General features: G+C 45.6%; 1 protein-coding gene across 5 annotated transcripts in view; it reads right to left on the bottom strand.

Moving 5' to 3' along the window:
* Positions 1-14,399, bottom strand: part of CSNK1D (casein kinase 1 delta) — a 37,700-nt gene that overhangs the window by 15,682 nt on the left and 7,619 nt on the right. The gene's annotated exons all lie outside the window — the stretch shown is intronic.

The following is a 14,399-nucleotide window of genomic DNA, read 5'->3' as shown; positions in this document are numbered from 1 at the left end:
AATAGGCTCCAAGCACAAGAACCATAAAGAACGCAACACTGACATACGCGACAGTCCAAATGCTCACTAGTGATAAACAGAACACCTTGAAAGCAGCCAGAGGAAAAAGCAGAGTGGAGAAACATCTTCCAAGAACTGAGAAAAGAACTGACAATCTGCCGAAAAAACCTCAGCAGAGACAAAATGAAGATATTTTCAGATATAAAAGGGTGATGAATCAATCACCAGCACTGTGACACGTTACAGGATGTCCTTCAGGCAGGAAGCAAGAGATGCCACATCGAAGTGTGGGGCTACAGAAGGAATGAAAAGCACTGGAAACAACATGAGTACATAAAAATTATTTAAATTTAAAAAGTATGACTGTTTATGGGACTTCCTTGGTAGCACAGTGGTTAAGAATCTGCCTGCCAATGCAGGGGACACAGGTTCTATCCCTGCTCCAGGAAGGTTCCACCTGCCATAAAGCAACTAAGCCCGCGTGCCACAACCATTGAGCCCATGGCTCCAGGGCCCGGAGTCGCAACTCCTGAGCATATACGCCACAACTCCTGAAGCTCAAGTGCCCTGGAACCCTGCGCCGTAACTACTGAGCCCAGAATTCTGTAACCGCTACTGATGCCCGTATGCTTAGAGCCTGTGCTCCACGACAAGAGAAGCACCACAATGAGAAGCCCACGCAAGGCAATGAAGAGTAGCTCCTGCTCACCTCGACTAGAGAAAGCCCACGCAAAGCAACACAGACCCAGAGCAGCAAAAAAAAAAAAATTAAGACATGACTGCTTAAACAAAAATAACAACGCACTGCAGCGTTTACAACATGCAAATAAAACACACGACACTATCACACAGGCAAGCAAGCAGCAGTCCACGAGGTCAGGTTTCTCTGCATCCTGTTGGCGATGACAGACCCTAACTGAACCACCATTGTGACACCACAAAGATAGTGAAAAAATTCAACAGAGGAGGCCATCACAAGAAAAATCATTTAGAAATGTTAAAAAAAAAACCCACAAAAAATTTAATTCAAAATAAGGTTAAAAAGGAAGGAAACTGAAGCAAAGACCAGATGGCACAAAAATAACAGCAAAGCCAATCCTGTCATTAATCACACTGAATGTAAACACCACAGGGAAGGCACACTTTCTCAGATTAGATGGAAAAGAAAGGATCCACACCAAACACTCCTCAGGTCTAACTAGGTCACAAGGAGGACTGTGCACCACACCAACATCAGACGAGAAGGGCTGTGTCAGCATCAGACATGGTAGACTTGTGCAGAAGAGTGTTTCCAGGGATATTATCAGTCATCTCACAGTGATAAAGGCATCAACTGATCAAGAAAACATATATTCTAAGTGTTCACACAGCTAACAACAGAGCTTCAAAATACATGAAGCAATACAAGGAGAGAGACAAATCCACAACCTGACTAGAGATGTCAATCACCCCTCACAGCAGCAGAACAAGCTTTTTTTCCCCCAGGTATCATAGGGCATTTATCAAGATACATCACATTCTTGTCAGAAAACAAGCTTCAATAAAGTTACAAGGATTCAAGTTATACAACATATTTTCTCAGAAAACAGTGGAATTCATTTAGAAATAAATAACATGGAGAAGGCAATGGCACCCCACTCCAGCACTCTTGCCTGGAACAGCCCATGGATGGAGGAGCCTGGTAGGCTGCAGTCCGTGGGGTCACTAACAGTCGGACACAAATGAGCGACTTCACTTTCACTTTCACGCATTGGAGAAGGAAATGGCAACCCACTCCAGTGTTCTTGCCTGGAGAATCCCAGGGACGGGGGAGTCTGGTGGGCTGCTGTCTATGGGGTCACACAGTCGGACACGACTGAAGCAACTTAGCAGCAGCAGCAGCAGGTAGAGTGAAAATTGTCTATATATCCCAATAATTCACATTATTACTTCATGAACGTGCATTAGGAAAATCATTGCCAAATAAACTCTTACAACATACCAATGTAATTCAAAAGACAAATAGCCCTTGTTGTTGTTTAATCCATACTTCTCTCTCTCTCATCTATATAAGAAAAATTCATTGAGTGGAAAATTGATCCAGTTCTCTGCACATTTATTAAAAGAGAAAGTGTATTGAAATTACAACTTAGTGTGCATAACACTGTTAGATTGTATGAAACCCTATAATATTTGAATATAAAAGATTATTCCGATGTTAAAAGTATGCTGTTAACAGGACAAGTCTCATTTAATGAACCAGAGTATGCGTATCTTTTTTTCCTTGTGCTATACTGTTATGGTTCCATTTATTTCTATCTTCTGGGCACTAAAAATTTATTACATGAAGGTTTTTCATGTAGAGATATTGGTAAGGAATAAATTTGGTTTGTAACTACTAATAAATAGTTGATGCCAAAAAAAAAAAAAAAGAAATAACAGTTCTATGGAAAAAAATCCTCAAATATCTGGAAGCTAAATAATACAGTTCAAAATAATTTATGGATCAAGAAAGAAATCAAAAGGGGAATTAGCATTTTGAACTACAGGAAAAAGAAAACTCATCAGGATTTGAAATGTTGCTATGGTAGGCGAAAACTTTATAGCCACTAAGTGCCTATACTATAGAAAACACATCAATGATCTCACCTTCCACCTTAAGAAAACAGTTAAACCCTAAGCAGTCAGAAGTGAAATAAAAGATCACAGCAGAAACTAATGAAACAGAAAACTGAGAAACAAGAGAAAATGACTGAGACCAAAGCTGGCCCTTTGAGCAGATTGTTGATAAGTCTCTAATGAGACTGATCCGGGAAAAACCAGAGAAGACACAAATTACCAACAGCAACAACGAGGGACGTCCCTGGAGGCTCACTGGTTAGCACTCTGTGCTTTCACTGTTGAGGGGCCAGGTTCTATCCCCGGTCCGGGACCTAAGATCTCACAAGCTGCATGGTACAACCAAAAACAAAACAAAATGAAAAACACAACAAAACACGCAGGAACGAGAGACAACATCACTAGATTCAGGCTTCCCAGGCGGCTCAATGGTAAAGATTCCACCTGCAATGCAGGAGACACAGGAGACGTGGGTTCAATCCTTGGGTTGGGAAGATCTCCTGGAAGAGGAGATGACAACCCACTCTAGTATTCTTGCCAGGGTTTTGAAAACCCCCCACGGACAGAGGAGCCTGGGGAGCTACAGTCCGTGGGGTCACAAAGAGTCAGAAATGACTGAGCAATTGAGCACGCACAAACATGGGGCAATATAAATAGCTTTATGCCAATACATTCAGTAATTTAGGTGAAACAAACAAGTTATTTGAAAGATACGAACCAACAAAGCCCTTGTATGCTGCTGGTGGGAACATAAGTACAAGCGGTCTGGCAGTTTCTTCAAAGAGAAAAAACATTCACTACTTTTGGTTCAGCCATTTCATTCCTAGTCACTTACCCAGAAGTAAAAGGATAAGAATGTCCATATCTACACGAAAGTTCACAGCAGCTTTGTTTGGAGTGCCTGACACCTGGAACAAATCCAAGTGCCCGTGAACAGGTGCAGGGATAAAGAAACTAGGCATCCAAGGGAATAATTCTCAGCAATAAAAAGGAGTAACCATGACACACACACACATTCTCAAAAGAAAGGACACACAGTACTACTCCTTGCACAGGAAGCTCTAGAAAATGCAAACCAGCCCATAGCGACAAAAGCAGATGACAAAAGGCGGAGGTAGAGGAAGCACAAAGGGACCCAACAAACTTTGAAGAGCAACGGATATGTTTGTCACCTTGATTATGGCAATGGTTTCTTGAGAGGACACGCGTGGTAAAATTCTCAAATCACCACACTCAAAACACATGCAGTTTGATTCCTCTCAATAATGCTGATTAAAAAAAAAATAAACCAGAATGTTTTAGTTTTCTTTTCACGCTAAAGTCACCTGAGCCATCTGAAGTGGATTTTGGGGTGAGGGGAGGCAGGACTTTCAGCAACCTTGGCCACGTGTGTTCACAAGGCCTCGCTCACTGACCATTACACCTCCTCCACTGACGTCAGAATCCGGTGCCCGAGGGTCTTTCTGCAGCTGGAGTGTGGGTGGCACAGCACTGCAGGTGGCACATGTGACGCAGCGCAGACAGAGTCCACATTCACACTGGCCCAACCGCCTGCCCCAGTAATCTCCTTCACAGAAGTTCCCCGCCTAGGGTACAACCTAGGACCATGCACTGCCATGTAGTCACCATGGTTAAGTCTAGAACAGTTTTTTAACCTTCCATCAAAGAGAAATTTTTGAAGAGTTCAGGTCAATATTGAATGGTCCTCAATTTTGGATTTGCCTGATTGCTGGTTCTCATCACCTGACAGATGGAAATCTGCCAGATTTCTCCAACAAAAATTACTTTTTCTTTGTAAGTTATTTTGGCTGTGCTTCAGGGCATGTGGGATCTTAGTTCCCTCACCAGGGTCTGGACCTGGGTCCTAGGCAGTGAAAGCGCAGAGTCTTAACCAGGGGACCACCAGGGAATTCTCCTTTTTATTATTAATACATAATCTGCAACTGATGCTGAAGCTGAAACTCCAATACTTTGGCCACCTCATGCGAAGAGTTGACTCATTGGAAAAGACCCTGATGCTGGGAGGGACTGGGGGGCAGGAGGAGAAAGGGACAACAGAGGATGAGATGGCTGGATGGCATCATCAACTCAATGGACGTGAGTTTGAGTGAACTCCGGGAGTTGGTGATGGACAGTGAGGCCTGGCGTGCTGTGATTCATGGTGTCGCAAAGAGTTGGACACAACTGAGTGACTGAACTGAACTGAATCTGTGAGGGAAAAAAAAGTAATCTGTGGATGAAGCTTTGAGGGCAGTGTCAATACTTGAACTTGTATCAGGTTGGTGTAAAAGTAACTGTGGTTTTGCATTGTTGAACTTTGCTGTTTAATATTGGAATACATTCTTCAATGTGGTTATACTACACATCATTTCAATGTGCATTTCTCACTTTATGTTTTTTTGCTAATGTATTACTTGCTGTTTATTTTACATTTGTTTTAGACCATGGAAATGATGCTAGACAAAAAACAAATTCAAGCAATCTTATTTGAGTTCAAAATAGGTCGGAAAGCAGCAGAGACAACTTGCAACATCATCACATTTGACCCAGGAACTGCTAATGAATGTATGCGAAGTTTTGCAAAGGAGATGAGAGCCTTCAAGATAAGCGTAGTGGTTGGCCATCAGAAGTTGACAACAACAAACTCAGATCATCATCGAAGCTGATCCTCTTAAAAGTACACGAGAAACTGCCAAAGAACTCAATGTCAACCATTCTATGGTTGTTTGGCATTTGAAGCAAATAGGAAAGGTGAAAAGGCTTGCCAAGTAGGTGCCTCAAGAGCTGACAGAAAATTAAAAAAAATTGTCGCTCTGAAGTGTCACCTTCTCTTACTCTACATAACAATGAACCATTCTCAATCAGATTATGACATGCAATGCAAAGTGGATTTTATACCACAACTAGCGACAACTAACTAGCCCAGTGGTTGGACTGAGAAGAAATGGAAGTTCCAGAGCACTTCCCAAAGCCAAAATTGCACCCCCCAAAAAAAGTCATGGTCACTATTTGGTGGTCTGCTGCCCGTCTAACCCACTACAACTTTCTGAATCCCAGTGAAACCATTGCATCTGAGAAGTATGCTCAGCAAATCGATGAGATGCACTGAAAACTGCAGTGGCTGTGTTGGTCAACAGAATGGGTCCAATTCTCCAAAAGTTGAACAAATTGGGCTGCAAAGTTTTGCCTCACCCACCATATTCACCTGATCTCTGGTCAACCAACTACCACTTCTTCAAGCATCTCAACAACATTCTTTTGCAAGCAAAATGCTTCCACAACCAGCAAGAGGCAGAAAATGCTTTCTAAAAGTTGGTCCAATCCTGAAGCACAGATTTTTATGCTACAGATTTGAATAAACAAACTTATTTCTTGTTTGCAACAATGTGTTCATTGTAATGGTTCCTGTTTTGATCAATAAAGATGTCTTTGAGCCTAGTTAAAATGTTTTAAAATTCACAGACGGCAGTAATTTACTTTTGTACCAACCTGATATGTTTGTATCCATCCAGTTACCCTTTAAACCAATCAAGTAACAAAACAGTGTCCACAAAGTGGCAAGTTTCCATTTGATTGTTCCTTCTGCCCCTCTGTAGAGCTTAACTTCACACCTGCCGCCTGTGTATAGAGCACTGTAGACTCATGAATTCTCTGTGTGTAGAGCATTGTGGACTCATGAACTTGCCCCTCTTCCATGCGTCATATAAATTTTAGGACTGTGTGTGTGTGTATGTGTAGAGAATTCTGGACTCATGAATTCTCCCCCTTCCATGTGTCATATAAATCTTAGGATTGTGTGTGTGGGTATGCAGAACATTGTGGATGTGTGAATTCTCCCCTCTTCCATGTGTCACATAAATTTCAGCACTATTTGTTCTGGTTCTGTGAAGCATGTCATGGGTAATTTGATAGGGGTCACATCCACTCTGTAGATTGCTTTAAGTAGTATGGCCATTTAAACACTATTCATTCTTCCAATCCAAAAGCACGGTATATCTTTCCATTTCTTTAACTCATCTTCAATTTCCTTTATCAGCATTCAATCGTTCTCAGCATATGTCTTTCACCCTCCTCGCTTAGGTTTTTCCTAAGTATTTTATACTACTTGATAGAATTTTTAAAAAGACTGTCTTTTTACCTTCCCTTTGTGTTATTTCATTGTTAGTGTAAAGAAATGACATAGATTCCTGTATGTTACACTTGTATCCTGCTACCTTGATGAATTCATTATCAGTTCTGGTAGTTTGTGTGTGAAGTCGGTACACAGGGTTTTCTGTACACCTATGTGCACATAAAGACAATTTTACCTCTTCCTTACCAATTTGGATACCTTTTGTTTTTTTTTGTCCAAAAGAACTATGTTGAATAGAAGTGTTGAGCATCTCTTTCACATATTACAATCCGTTATTCATGATGAGGCTTTAATTGAAGCCACTTCAAGCTCGTTCCTGTGTCCTCGGGACTCCTGCCAGAGTACCTGTTTCCTTTCAGCCACATGCTTCAGACTCACCTTCCCTCTTCCCGGCTCACCCTGGAATCTGGGCTCCTCTTGGTGTGGAGTGATACTAGAAGCTGCCACCTGGGTGCCGGCTTGAGTGTGTGGCATTTACGTCTTGGTCAACCTGGCCCTTCACCGTTCTTCAAATCTGTTGGCCTGTCCTGTGGGAGGAGGGCCCTGCTGGACTGTGAGCAGAATCCCCTGAGCCCTCTCTCTGAGCAGCTCTGGGACACAACATCTTGCCAAGTCGTTCTCTCCATGAACAGAATGTCTTCGCTTGCTTGAATCCTCATCAGCATCCTCCGATGCGTTTTCCACATACGGGTCACACCTGGCTTAGGGTTTATTCCTCTGTACTTATGGTTCGTCTTTCACTACTGTAAGCAGTATTATAAGAACACCACTTTGGCCTCTGGACTTCTCTGGGGCCAACAGCCACCTGACCAGGGATCTTGGTTCTCTGTCCGACGAGATGTTTGCAGGTGGCTGTGCCAAGGAGCCAGTGGAGCTGCTGTGCAGTACTGGCAACTGAAAGTGGGTCGCTATGCTCCAGGTTCAGCTTCCCATCCATGACCCCTGGGGTCATACCTGACCTCCAAGTGGATGTCTCTAAGCCCTAGAGTGAGCTGTACACAGAGGGCTTACGGAACTTAAAGGAGGGCAAAGCAGTGGAGCTGAACTTTGAGAAGTCCCCCAAGGGCATGGAGTCTCTCCAGTCACCAGGGGGCTGAAAGCAGCCATGGGAGGGGCTATCTTTTCACAACCCAAGGTTTGAGGAGCAAAGAGGCAAAAGCAGGGAAAGGGTGGGTAGGGGCACTGCCATGGACCTCAGGCAGGGTCCATGGCATCCCCCCACTTCCTTCTTGGCAAGGGGAGGGGTGAGACAGAAGGCAGCAGCTCTGGGCAAGTGCTTGCGGGCGAGGAGGAAACACCTCCGGAACCTGCATACCTCTTGGTCTCTACTCCCAAATTTCCAGCTTTTCCAAGTGGCCAGGACATGGAAGTGTTTTCCTGTGGAAGGCTATGTAGTAATAACACTTCCTGTGTCGGAGAAGGCGGAGCACAAGACCACAGGACACACCACTGCTCTCTGGGACCCCCTCTCTCAGGGCTGAGGCAGGGCTTCCCCTGCTGGCCTCCTCCTGACCTGTTCTTGGGATAGGACACGGGACTGAGGACAGGCAGAGAGATGGCTAGCAACAGCTGCAGACCTGCTAGCCCTCTCCCTCCACCGAAGCCAGCACCACTTGTTTACTGCTCCCTGGGGGCCCACTTTCTCAGGATGCCAAGCTGCACTAGCTGTGTGCAAATGAACCATCTGTATTTTAACTTTTTCCTTCATAGAAATGCTCCACTGTGTATTTCAGTCTAGAGCAGTGCATTCTCTACCATCAATGCTCCACAGGAGACAAGGTTTTAACTCTTGCCCCATCACTTGATCTCCTACTGGAAGGATGGAAATCAGTTTGAGCAGGAAATGTGTAGACAGGTCAGGAGAGGCAGGACCAGGTGACAGCACCAAGAGGAAGCGTGGTTGGGTAAGGGCTGTCTCTACGTGTGATGAGGGATTCCCGTTTCGGACCTGCGATCCCAGGCACAGACTTGCTTCACCTCCCTGAGCCTTCACCAGGGTTCCTGTGTGTCTGTAAAAAGTGGATTCAAAGGGTACCAGCTCGAGCCTCCAGGTGAAAATGAAGCAAAATCCTTACGCTTTAATAACGCTGAGCTTTCTCGCCCTGGCTTCTCACGACCACAGGCAAGGGCTTCTTCCTAGTATCTGGCGTCAGCAACCTGCCCCCAGCAGCAGTGGTCAGTGTTGTGGCAGCTGAAGGACAAGGGGCTCAGTTCACAAGCTGGGACTCAGTGCTGGAATGGGGTAGATACACTGGAGCACATGGAGGGACGTATGTCTGATGCTGGGTTCTGTCGCCCCAGTGTCTGCCCATCTACTTACTATTTGTGGGGGCTTCACAGGACTTCATGAGTCACTGATCTGGAAATAACACGAGGTAGCCTAGGTGGTGTAAATATAAGGCAGTGGCCTTTTCCCATGTTCTTCTGGGGTTTTGTTGTTTACAAGCTTCCTACTGTATTCAAAGAAGAGACGGATAAAAGGTTGTGCACCAGGCAAAGGATCTGAGACACAAATTTGGGGGTACCCCACCCCCCATCTCAAAACAGGGGTCTTAAGACCTTCTTTCGTGTTCCCTTCCCCCATTTCAGACCAAATCTTCTGTACTAAAAACTTGACTCCTATTCTACTCCCTTCTCCATCCTCACCAACACACCTGTACCTTTAGTCTGTGCGCGTATCTCCACAACTCAAAACGTTTGTCCAGAAGTACTGAAGCAGCTAGAAACATTCCATCCCTTGTCCCCAACTCCAGGTCAAGGCTGTTACTTGACATGATTCATGACAAACACACTGCTGCATTTGCATGGATCAAAACTACTTTAATCTCAAATCCTAGGGAAGAGAGAAGGTCGGTGGGGGTGCTTCTTTGTAGAAAGTGAGGTTGGGAGATCACTCAGGGGAAGATACATGTATCTCCAGGTCACTCAAGAGCTTTTGTGCAAGTGTAAGAAACGTCTATCCAAGTGGCCACACGACTGTTTAACAGGAAACAAATAGAACTCCATGTTCTCTGTTAGACACCAAAGCTTTGTTTGAAATCTTGAATTTATGAGGAAGGAGTAGTTTGTCCTCTTCTGGTTCCCCTTCCCCTTGCTCTCCAACTACAGGAGACTTCAGCCCTGGGGCTGCAGGGACTTCACCCCCGGAAAGCAAAGACTCAGTGGCTGACTCTGCTGTGCCCCCACTTCCTTTCTCACTCGCCATGTCCTGTCACATGGGCTGGCTCTTTTCCTCTTTTCCCTGTCAAATGTAAAGAATAAAGACTAGCTTGCACTGAGGAGAAAAAGAATTCTATTTCCTAACTGACTGTTGGTGGTGTAATAAGAGAACTAATTTTATACTTTGATCTGAAGTATCTGGCTCACCGCTCTAACTTGTCTTGTTGGTTTCCTATGTAGGAAGTCAGATCATGCACAAGTAAATTTTTTCTTTCTTTCTTCTCCATCTTTATTCTTTGACACTTCCCCCTTCTCTGCTAGCTGAGACATGCCAAGTCACACTGGAGAAGAATGATTAATGGCAAGGTTGAAGATGATGTGGATGTAACAGGAGCCCCCAAGACTTTCCAGGTGAAGGCAAATGTGGGTAAACACCTGGGAACACATCCCTGTGGCTGGGGTGCCACCCTACAGGCCGAGCACCTGCCTGCTTCACAGAATGCCTTTCCACCAACAGGCTCTGCACCAGCGGGTATGGGCGAGGGAGTCACTGTGGCACCATGATTAAGAGCAAAACCCTAAAAGCCAGCCAGGGCTCCTCCTCAACACAGGGAGGTCTGTTTATGGAGACACAAGAGCCTATAAACTGCAATGAAATCCATCGAACCACAACTGTGTCAACATTGAAGAACCTCAGGAACACAGCAGGTCAAAGAGGAAAATTGTAGAATACACACAGTGTGACTGTATTACTCATGTCCAGAAGTGTGTGAACTAGGAGACGTGGGGCACGGACCTGCCACTCGTCTGCTCTGACGGTCCACTTCACTGGCAGCACCATCTCTTACTGGTGACCCCAACACACCTTATCACCTCAAGATAAGATGCAGTAGAAGCAGGGCGCTCCTCTTCTCGGTTCCCTGGCCAGAAGAGGAAGATGCTATGTAGCCTGCTTCATCCTTGGCAGACTGTCTTGCAAACTAAATGCTGAGGTCCAGGCAGCAATCAACTCTAAAGCCACTCACAAGAATAACCCTGCTCCCTGTGCACAGACAGCTGCCCCATGACCTCAGAGGTGTGATGCAGCGAGACCAGAAAGCTGAAACGCACCTGGGATGCCAGACTGCCGCTCCTGGGGCTGGGGCAGGACATGTGAGGCCGCAGGTGAGAGACACAGCCATCAGAGTGCTACCTGGTGACCAGCCATGCCAGGGACACTCAGCTGCCCCTGCCCACTTGCCCTTAACATGGGAAATGGGTCACTTGGACTATTATGTGCAGCTCTGGACACTTGATACTTTTTCCCTCATTCAGTCCAAAGATAACCAAAGCATATGCCTGGGGGTGAAACAGGAGGGATACCACCAGGTAAATGCTTTCCGTTGGATTTGCGGAAAGTTTCAATGTAAAGATAGGGACTCAGTATTAATGCAAATACAATAGTTCATTAAGTGTTTGGCAATTCAACCTTAAAACAACTGTAAATACCATGGCCAAATGTTTCTGGGCGATGTCATTAGATTTTAAAAAACTAACTTCTTGCAGGATAATGGAGAAAAAAAAAAATTAGAAACAAACTAAGCAAGGGCACGGGGAGCCAGGCTTTGGGCAGCTGCAGAGAAGTCCTGGGTGGGCACACGGGTGCAGAAGGCCTTCCTGCTCGCTCTCTCAAGCACATGGCTCTGGGGGTTCATTTTAGTATTCCAACAGCCACGAGCTCTACACGTTCTTAGGTACTGTGAAACCTTTCCTAATAAAAAAGATTATAACTGTCTTAAATATACTGTGGGAACTGACCAGGCATGTAAAATGAGAGTGAACTTGGGTGAGAGGCCACCTGTTTCTACTGCCACGTCACTGGTGGCATTCACCCACCATCAGCGCAGAGCTCCCACCCTTCACCCCTGGCCTGAATTCTCATACAAAGGGCCCACCCTCTCCTCCCACACCTGCCACAAGCCTCGACCAGAAGCAGCTGTGAACTAAACAAAATATCTCCACTCGAAGGTTTTCCAAGGAGAATGTGGTCTAAAGATACTTTGTGGGGTTATTAGGTCAGCCTCTAGGTTCTGCCTGGCAGTCCACTTTGTTTTGATAAAAACTGGGTGTCCACCCAAGTCCTTCACCAACATAATTAACTTAAAATTATTTCTGCTATTTCAAGTTTTTTAATCTATTGCACCAACTAGATCTGGGGCTCGTTCCTGATTGCTGACACTCAATAGAGGGCTGCTCTGCAGGAGTGGTCTGGGAGCTACAGTGCTCATGTTCAAACCTGTGTTCTTTAGAAACAGCCTCAGTTTCTTCATTCGTTATATGAGGGTGATGACACCTACTGCACACGACTGTGGTGGAGAACATGCTGGCACATGTAAAAACACTTTTAACAATACCTGACACTGGTGTGTCTTTTTTTTTTGCTTTTGCCTTTATTGAAGTAAAATTGGTATAAAACATATTAGTTTCATGTGTACAATTTCATCTTTGTATACACTAATAAAAGGTGATCACCACTGTAAGTCTGGTTGCCAAATGCTACCATACAACTGAAACTTTTCACCCATCTCATCCACACCCCCAAACATGTTGCTGTTGTTTTTTTTAAATGCCAACCCCTCCCTCCCTTAGGTGGCCTGAGTGAGCCAGCACAGCACCTCTCTCTAGTGGAGTACTGTAAGGCCACCATTACCAGGCAGCAACCCAGGCAACACTGTACTACGAGCTAGAGAGGGCAAAGCAAGCCCTGGGCTACAAGCTTTCTCCTATGATGATGTCAATTTATCAACTGTCTGCAAAGAAGCCCAGAGCTCAGTATAAAAAGAAAAAAAAACCATGATCAGAGATGTACCACCTAAGATGGATACAGCAGGGTGGCCAACAGCAGAGCTATGAGGTTTCCAGGCGGAGGCCTGTATTTCCTCTGCCATCCCAGCTTCGACAAGCTCACAAAATAGTACCAGCATGGAGCTCTCTGCTCCCGGACAGAATCAGTTTTCTAAAACAAACATTTACATCTTGATAGAATTCACCAAGTGTATATCTGAAGCAAGAGTAAAACCCAATCTACGTGTGGGCAGGGTCAGACAGCAGAATATCTTATCTAGAATTCTGGTGGGTTTCCATGATCCTACGGGAAGGGCATGGGAAGACTAAAGTAAGTGATCTTTTGCATTCTAAAATAGGGGGTCTAAGCAGAAAGTACATGCAGGGGCATTTAGCAGCATCTGCAGACATTTCTGATCATCCCAACTTGGGGGAGGGGGTGAGGGCCTACTGGCACCTAGGATGCTGCTCTCTGTCCTCCATGCAGGAGACAGCTTCCACAATAAACAGTAACGCTTTGGAGGAGAGACCCTGTCTAACCCAAATAAACTCTTTTCTGTTGAGGCAGGATCTTAGTTCTCTGACCAGGGACTGAACCTGTGCCCTTAGTGGAGAAAGCAGAGTCCTAATCACTGGACTGCCAGGGAATTCCCTTTGTTGAGTCTTAATCTACTCCATATTAGTTCCTCCCTGGCATCAGTTCTTCTCCTTCCCTCTGTCCCTGGGCGCCCAGCTGCTGAGTTCCCAGAGATGCTGCTCCTCAAATGCACAGGCTTTTCAGTCAGAAGGTTTCATCCAATCCCCATTACCAAGCTCCTCCCACCATGAAGGCCATATCCCAAGTCACCTGTTCCTATTCAGCACCACCTTAAAAGCTGTGGAGACTGCACCTGGTGCCTGAGAAGCTCACCGGGGGCCTCCAGAGGGCAGACACACTGACAGGGTCCTCTGTCAACCTCTCCTGGGCACTGGAGGGGCCAGGGAGTCTCCTCTCTATGTGCCATCCGAGAACCTACAGCTTTTTCTGGTCTCATAATACTAGGGATGAGAGGCACCGGACACCCCACCTGCAATCATCTCACAGGACTCTGAATGTTGCTTTAAGATGTACCTGCTGCTAGAGACACCTTGTGCTACGTCAACAGAGCTATGGTGCTTTCTCGAAGTAGCAGCACAGATCTGGTTTCTGGTAGCAGCAGCACAAATTAAGCTGCTTTGTGAAGCAAAGATGCCAAGAAGTCACCTCACCAGTCCTCCCTTTCCACCTGACAAAGGTGCCAACACAGACTCTGAAGACAAGCTTTCCTTTGGCAAAGTGCCAGGAGCCCACCCCCCATCTCCAACTCTCAAAGTATCATGGGGGCTTCTGCCTTGAAGGGTTTCCAAGAGGGAATAACACAGCTATTCTTCACACACAAAGCCCTGTCCCCAGAGAAATTCAAGACATTCAGGGTTGTGCCTAGGCTTTCCAAGCTCCTTGGGGAGCAGCACAGGCACATCCTTCAAAATGCTGCAGTGTCTTCAGGACTGAAACCCCCCCCCCCCCCCCCCCCCCCGCCCCACGAATAAGACCCCTTCCTGCTCTATTAGCCAAACAATCTCAGAGTCTAGAGAATTCTAAAAGGGAGATTCTGAAATCAGGATGGGTGCTCTCTGACATCCGGTACCCTCAGGCCCAAGGGGAGGT

Source organism: Bos indicus, chromosome 19 (assembly GCF_029378745.1).
Source record: "Bos indicus isolate NIAB-ARS_2022 breed Sahiwal x Tharparkar chromosome 19, NIAB-ARS_B.indTharparkar_mat_pri_1.0, whole genome shotgun sequence".
NCBI lineage: Eukaryota > Metazoa > Chordata > Mammalia > Artiodactyla > Bovidae > Bos > Bos indicus.
The sequence above is the reverse complement of the archived record's forward strand: the minus strand, read 5'-3'. Positions and strand labels throughout refer to the sequence as shown.